Source organism: Colias croceus, chromosome 1 (genome assembly GCF_905220415.1).
Source record: "Colias croceus chromosome 1, ilColCroc2.1".
In the NCBI taxonomy this organism is placed as follows: Eukaryota; Metazoa; Arthropoda; class Insecta; order Lepidoptera; family Pieridae; genus Colias; species Colias croceus.
The window spans coordinates 9537486-9545132 of NC_059537.1; the positions used below are offsets into that span (position 1 = coordinate 9537486).

At 36.3% G+C, this 7647-nt stretch overlaps 1 long non-coding RNA gene across 4 annotated transcripts; it reads left to right on the plus strand.

Moving 5' to 3' along the window:
• The first annotated feature begins 1051 nt into the window (after positions 1-1051).
• Positions 1052-6346, plus strand: LOC123692408. Of its 4 annotated transcripts, none has more exons than XR_006751540.1 (2): positions 1052-1534; positions 5981-6346. It is a non-coding gene; the product is annotated as an uncharacterized LOC123692408 (long non-coding RNA). The 4 variants fall into 4 exon arrangements; XR_006751541.1 differs by having other exon boundaries at positions 5984-6346; XR_006751542.1 differs by lacking the exon at positions 1052-1534 and adding an exon at positions 5230-5386.
• The last annotated feature ends 1301 nt before the right edge of the window (positions 6347-7647 follow it).

Genomic DNA, 7647 nt, shown 5'->3' on the forward strand with positions numbered 1-7647 from the left:
CACACGAAACTGTAACAGAATACTGAGTTTAGCTCTGATGTATATTTAATCATTACTATACATAAGTAAATACTGAAAACTAATATTCAGAACTTCGGTTTACGCGTGCCAAATATCACAATTATATAGCTTTTCTGTCTAAAACAAGACTGTTTTTATTAATATTCTGCGATGGGGATTTTATAAGTATTTTTTTACGTAATCAGCGTAAGAAAAACTTTAAATTCCATTGAGCATCCGACATCTCCAAATCACCGCCGACAGGTCACCCTGTTAATTAGATACCTAATATTCAATATGATAAAAAAATTAATGAACAAATGTAGGCACAAACAGAGCTTTTATTAAAGTCAAACTACTTTCCACTATCAATCAACATTTAAAAGTTTACATTATCTTTCCCAGTAATTATGTAACTGACTAGTGCATAATTCTATTAGCACGCTACGAAGATCTGTCAGAAGCATTCTGACGGTGTTCGAAGCTTGTAAGTGGCCATGACACACGTCACCCCGTCACCCCGTCCCTAGATACCGACTTCGACCCTTGCATGGTGCATCTGGTATAAGACCAGCTAATAACTTATGAATTAATTTTTCTTTGTTTTGGTAGCATGGATCAAATATTAAATGATGTAATATTTTTTTAATTTCTAGCTACCTATAATTTATTTTATGTACTGTAGGATGTGAGAGTATCTAAGTAATTATCATATTTTCTTTTCTTTTTAATACATGATATTTAGAATGGTATTTTATTTAGGTAATTTAGCTATCATTGAAACTACTGCTTGGACGAAACTTCAAATATAACCAAAAAATTCTTATTGTAATTGTGTTCAATGTAATATGCTATTTTTTCCCATAAATCTTATATATAAAAATGAATCGCAAAATGTGTTGGTAAGCGCATAACTCGAGAACAGCTGAACCGATTTCGATAATTCTTTTTTTATTATATTCCTTGAAGTACGAGGATGGTTCTTATGTAGAGAAAACGTAAACATGTACCACGGGCGAAGCCGGGGCGGACCGCTAGTTATTTATATTATGTGTCTTTCTAAAACACACAGCGTTGGATGAAGAAAGCAGTCTATGAATCCTATATATCTCTATGCAAATTGGGTCACCTTACCAAATATCGATGGATCTTTCACCTCACTAGCAAGAGCGCGTCCCTAGTATGGCATCTGTCATCATCGCCTTTGAAGCGCTGTCATCTTCCAAGCTCCATAGCGTTTATGAATTCGTGCGCAATAACATCGCGCAGAATATAATTCTCGAATTCGAATATATATAATTATAATTCTCGAATATTAAGTGTGATAAAACACACACGCGTTAAATTTTAGTGTTTTTCTAGTGAAAAACGGAATTAGTTCCAATATGAAACACAAAAGACCACGTTGTCGGAAGAAAATTCGAAAACCGGTGCTTTGGTATGTATAATAGTGGCGGGAACTCTTTTTCGTCCTCGGAGGACGAGAGAAGTAATGGTTCGTCACTGCCCAAGAGACCGGGAGACGAGAAATTCCGTAAGTACAATCAAACTTGTCAGAACATGTCCGGACTCGTGCATAGATTTTCATCCAGCACGTGGCATACATTTCACAGTATTTGGACACAAATACATCAATATTTAGATGTAGGTAATTAATAAAACACAATTCATGCCTATAATGAGATCACTACATTATCATCGGGTTTCTTTATCATACATAATTCACATTGGTTACTGTGTCAAGTATTGCTTTTAACCAGACTTGTGAAATAGCGTTAGGCTACCTAGGTAGAAGGTACTTAGGTATAAGGAATCCGCCGTGATCCCCTCTGGCTAACAAGCCCCAGCACTCAGCAGGTAGTGAGGCATCTCAATCACTTTGACCATTCAATTGTAACTACCTCAACAAAAGTGAGTACCTACTACTTAGTGCCCACTGACTACATAAATAATTCAAGACAATTAAGATGTACTTAGATTTTAGATAGTTAGTTACAAAACCTGTCTATCACAATATTCTAAAGAGAAGAAATTGTTAATTAACTATTTTAATATTATTTCAATATTGATACATGTCACATATAGATTTTACATTACTTATTATAGGATATGATATAGAGTGTATAATATGAGCAACAGTCTCACACAATATTCAGTAGGAGCTACTTATTACTGCAAGTTGAGATTACCTAATTTATCTTACGGTAAATAATTCTTAACATAAGGAGCTTATTTTCAGAGCCAATTGATACCAGAATAAGCTTTGATTCTATGGGTACTTATTTGAATAGTAGTGAAAAATCATAAGAAATAGACATTGCAGATTATAAGAGGTAGATATGTTTATATACATTATCATCATCAAGGACCCATATTTACTGTATCCCCGAACAGTTGAATGAGATCATTCTTGGTTATAATGTTACCGATGATAATGTTGTTTATCTAGTTCCTTTCTTACTTAAGTGAAAGAGCTTGCCTTAAAATTAACACTCAGGTGTGATAACAATTCTATAATATCAACAGTAAAGTAACCAAAATCTTTGTATTTTTTATTTGTATCTTCTACAAAAATATGTACTGAAAATATGTACAAGGCGTCCTTAGCCATGATTAGCTTAGTATGGTTATGCTGAAAGAACTGTGTCCAGAAAGACCCAGAAAAATATATGCCATACTTACATTCAGATATGCTTCTGGCAATAAGAGCTGATGGCTCCGCCAGGTTGATATTCAACCTGAGACACCTAAACACCTAGGTATTAACCAGGTAATTTTGATACATATCACAGATTATAACGGTAATTAAATTTTTACAAAGCCAGGATTGTCTTGTAAAATTAGACATCATTGGTAACAGTAATGAGATTCTCACAAGGCCAGGATTGGCTTGTACAATCAGGCATCATTGGCCTATTTTCTGCCTGCATATGGCAGCCATTTCAAATGGTCGCGGAGACCCTACAGGCTGGATCCTTCTGTTTTATTTAAGCTATTAAGTTTTGGTCTATTGAGACCGTTGCAAAATTAACTTCACAGGTCTTGTAGACTGTGAGGATTTTGGAAAAGCTTAATTGGCACTACAGCCACATAAAGTGCCTTCTGATTTAGTTGGACAATTATCTTTTGGGTCTACCATGACTAATCCAATTTAACTTCACAGGTCGCGGAGACCATGGAGGTTTTGGTAAAGCCTGATTGGCAGGACTATTCCAATTCAACTTCACAGGTCGCGGAGACCATGGGGGTTTTGGTAAAGCCTGATTGACAAGACTATTCCAATTCAACTTCACAGGTCGCGGAGACCATGGAGATATTGGTAGAGCTTGATTGGCACTCCAATCACAAAAAGGGCCACAGCCCTCTGATTTAGTTAAACTATCAGGATTATTCTAATAATTTAACTTCACAGGTCTCGGAGACCATGGAGATTTTAGTAAAGCCACAGAATGAGCTACAGCCTTTTAGTTAGACAATTATCTTTTCGTCTACAAGGATTGTTCCAATTAACTCTACAGGTCCCGGAGACCATAGAGATTTTGGGAAGGCAGGTTTGGCACATCAATTACAAAGTGTACATTGTAAGCCTGGATACTTGTGCCTCATGTGTGATACTATAGAAGTGTCTGTGTTATTGCCAGTCCCAAAAGCCTCAAAGATAGAGCATACTGTGGTAGTCATTAAAAGGACCATGTCTTGCACTAAATAAGAGTTGCAGACAGTTCTAGACATCTAACATTGAGAGGACTGTACAGTTGTCGCCTCCAGGTATTTCTCTAGAGTTTCGCGCACAGCAGACCAAGAGAGAAAGGCTTTCCCTCTACATGCTATACAAGACTTAAGAGTTGTGGAAAAGAAACATAAACAGAAATGTAATAGTCTTTGTAAAAGAACAAGTTTCTCACTTCCTAACTACAGATACCGCGGATGCGGGCTGAGTAGGACATCTGAACAGTACTTACCTGTCAGAGAAATGGAGAGGGAAGCAGGGGACTTGGCATTAGAACTTCTGACTTATATGTCGTGTACCAGATATGCAATAAAAGTGCTTCTGAGTAAATTGCAAGGGGCGCACATCCTGTAGCCCAAGCTATCAATCAGACTTTGGTCGCCCACATACAAAGGTTGCTGACTCTCTTAGCTCTTACAACTGAGTAACTGTACCTAGCTGAAAAGTTGAGAATAACTCTTGGCACGCTTCCAGGACGCCTAAATGGCCTTTGATTTAGATTGCCTCTCAAGAAATCAACCTGTACCGGAGTGGCTTCTCCTACCTTGTACAACAGGAAATATAATATTTCGGAAGCTCCTGATATGGACCATTTCGCTACCCAAAGGAATGCTTTAGTGCCAAGGCATATTTGCCAAAGCCTGCTCCGAATTTTGCGACATCTGCAGTCGTTGATGGAGCTGACGCCTAGACTGAATATTCCCTTTCAAGGGTAATCCTCCAAGTGCACTAGCGCACCTCGCACCCCGGGACCGGGGCAGATACATAGCACCCAAGGGTGGCTTATGGTTGATATAATAAATAATAATAATATACGGGCATTTGTCCGCAACTCAATGTCAAGCGCCTAAAGATGGCTTATGGTTATTGACTATTATGGTTATATTTGGTTATTGACCCGGAAGTCATGAGCACTCAGACCATTGGTGAATGGCCTTACGGCCTTATGGCCCCCCAACTGCTCAGTCAGAAAAGGGGGGGGGGAGGGGAGAAAACAGCCCATTGTAAAGCAAAGGAGAAAGAGCAGTTAAGTAGTGGTGCCCCTCCACAGTGCCAACATATGACCCTCCAAGCAGGAGGTGACTTTCATAATGCAATGCTAAAAAAAAAAAAAGAATGCATGTAATCTAGTACACAGGGATTCTATTTTATTGGCTTAAGTCTATCATAAGCAAGCTGACCCTGTTCATGACATGAACATGACTTCTGAAAACCTCAAAATACAGTTTTTTATCACAGCAAGATAAGATTATAACCTGACCTGAATTTGGATACTAAATGGATACAACAACACATTATCCATCAGGTGGTCGGTTGTGAGGAAACTCAGACACATAGATATGCCCAGTGACCCATGTGGAAAGGTTGGTTCAAGTAACAAGGGACTGATTTTCAATCTTAAAAGTAGATAATTGATTCTTATCTATAAAGGGGCAGACCCTTTAACCTTGCAACACAAACCTTTATCTCTGGCTAGTTAAGGTCCCTCCCGATCTTAAAGACAGTAAACGTAGCAGCCCTGTCCAGCAGTGGCTTCAAGAATGTGGTAAGGGCACCAACCCGTGGAGGCAGTGGAAGGACCATACAGTAAATTATAAAAGTTTTACTGTCAATCAGTCAATTTAGCCAGTGCCAGTGAGTCTGGTTTACTTTAAGGTAACCTGAAACTGTTTAATTTATTATTTAATTCAGTGTAATTAATTTAAGATCATAGTAATGATCAATGTGTAACAAACATGCTTAATGCTTAAGGTACAGTTGTGTTAACATTGCTTATTATAGTTATTTTATATACAGATGTTATTTACTGTAGTATTTAGCCTTAGAGGCTCCATTGTTTATCCTTGGTGACATTGATCTTCCTTTGAGTTATAATTTTTAAAATTTTATTTTTGAACTTTGATTTGTATCAAAGATATAGAGAAATATTTAAGCAGTTCTTAGGTTCTAAGACTTAGTTCATTAGTATTGGCTTATTGAGAAGATTATCTGAGGAGAATAATTTAAAATTTAGAGGATACCTATATGGTTAGTTCTTACAATATGAAAGAAAAACAATTTTTGTTGTTATTACATAACCCCCTTGTATTGTTTTTAGAATTTAAAATATAACTTTATTTTACAATACAACAGGTTCATTTAACATTCTGTAAGGAATGAAATTTAAGTTGTTAATACAGCACTTAGGTATTACAATATTAACAAGATAATTTATTTTCAACATAGCGTTTGTATGTCTTTCTTCACCAGCAGATATCAAACACATCTTCATCCAACGCTGTGTGTTTTAGAAAGACACATAATATTGATGTTTTGCATTAAAACAAAACATGTATTATGTGTCGAATAAAACACACAGCGTTGCAGTTTACTGCTTGCTGATGAAGATGCTATGGAGCTTGGAAGATGACAGCGCTTCAAAGGCGATGATGACAGATGCCATACTAGGGACGCGCTCTTGCTAGTGAGGTGAAAGATCCATCGATATTTGGTAAGGTGACCCAATTTGCATAGAGATATATAGGATTCATAGACTGCTTTCTTCATCCAACGCTGTGTGTTTTATTCGACACATAATACATGTTTTGTTTTAATGCAAAACATCAATATTATTGACTTTACGCGTGTTGATTTTAATTTTCGATATAATATAAGATAATAATATAGAAATCATTAATACTTGTATAAATCTCATAATGGGAAAACATGGATTTCAAATTCAGCTTGTTTAGGATTTATTTGTTTAGGTACTGGAAACATTCACATTTCTAATTGGAAACTTTCGTTTCATTATTATTATATCAAAATGTTTGAGTATTTTATAAACACTAGATAGAAAAATTACAATTATTGTAATTCATGTTTAGGTACATAGACATTAAGTTATGATTTTGATAAATTCTTACATTTTACAGTGCGATTGAATATTCAAATATAATATCATTTAAAGTACATTTAAACATTTTGGGTGTTTTTTATTAGTTCATGAAAAAAATCTGTTCTACGTGTACGTGTGATAATGAACCGTGTATTAAAATATGACGATAAAAAACCAAATTGCATGCTACTAGGTCTGTAGTGTAAGGAATTTATATAACTAGACGATAATTTATAATTTTAATTTTTGTGGAAACATAGCGACTTGTTAACTCCAGTTTAAAGCGAGGTAAGTCAACAGTTCTGAAACTTGCTGAGTTCCCGCGAACTTTGATAGCATTGCTCTGATCAAATTAATACTGTAGACTAACTCTACTCATCAGAATTTTGATCATTAGCGTCGGTTGCTTGTCGCTTGTTTCAGATACCAAACTTGATATTTATTGTTTGCGATGCTGTGACGCAAGATTATGTAAAACGATGAATAAATTATGAACTGTATTATGCACAGAATTATTCTCTCTCCCATTGGTCGACGGTAAATAAACTTAATACACAACCGACAGCCTCATCGGCCGTGAGCGATAAAACAAAGAATAAATAAGAAAAAGAATTCTTCATAAAGCACTTTAATAAGACAACGGAAGGCGCCGGCAAAACAATAAAACCGTAGCCTTTGAATTTCAAAGCTGTTAATAGTTCAAACAAGTCTAGTTGCGAGAAATAATCTTGTTAGGTAACAACCTGGAAGGGCTCTCCCGGCGAAGTTAAGGCAATTCCCTTTACTTAGCAACTTTCACACCCAGCACTATATCGAGAGCGTGATTGTATTATGCAGAACATTCATTGGATGCCTAGCATCTGAATTGGCCGTACAATACTAAAGTTGACGAGTATTGTATTCCGGTTTCAAAAGCAGTCTGCAGTGAATGGTTACTGCAATTCGGATCTTCGAACATAACAGTTAAACCAAGTTATAACGATCGGGGCTGCGTTTATGATATTCTCAATTGTGATTACGCGGGCTTTGTTTCGGCTTT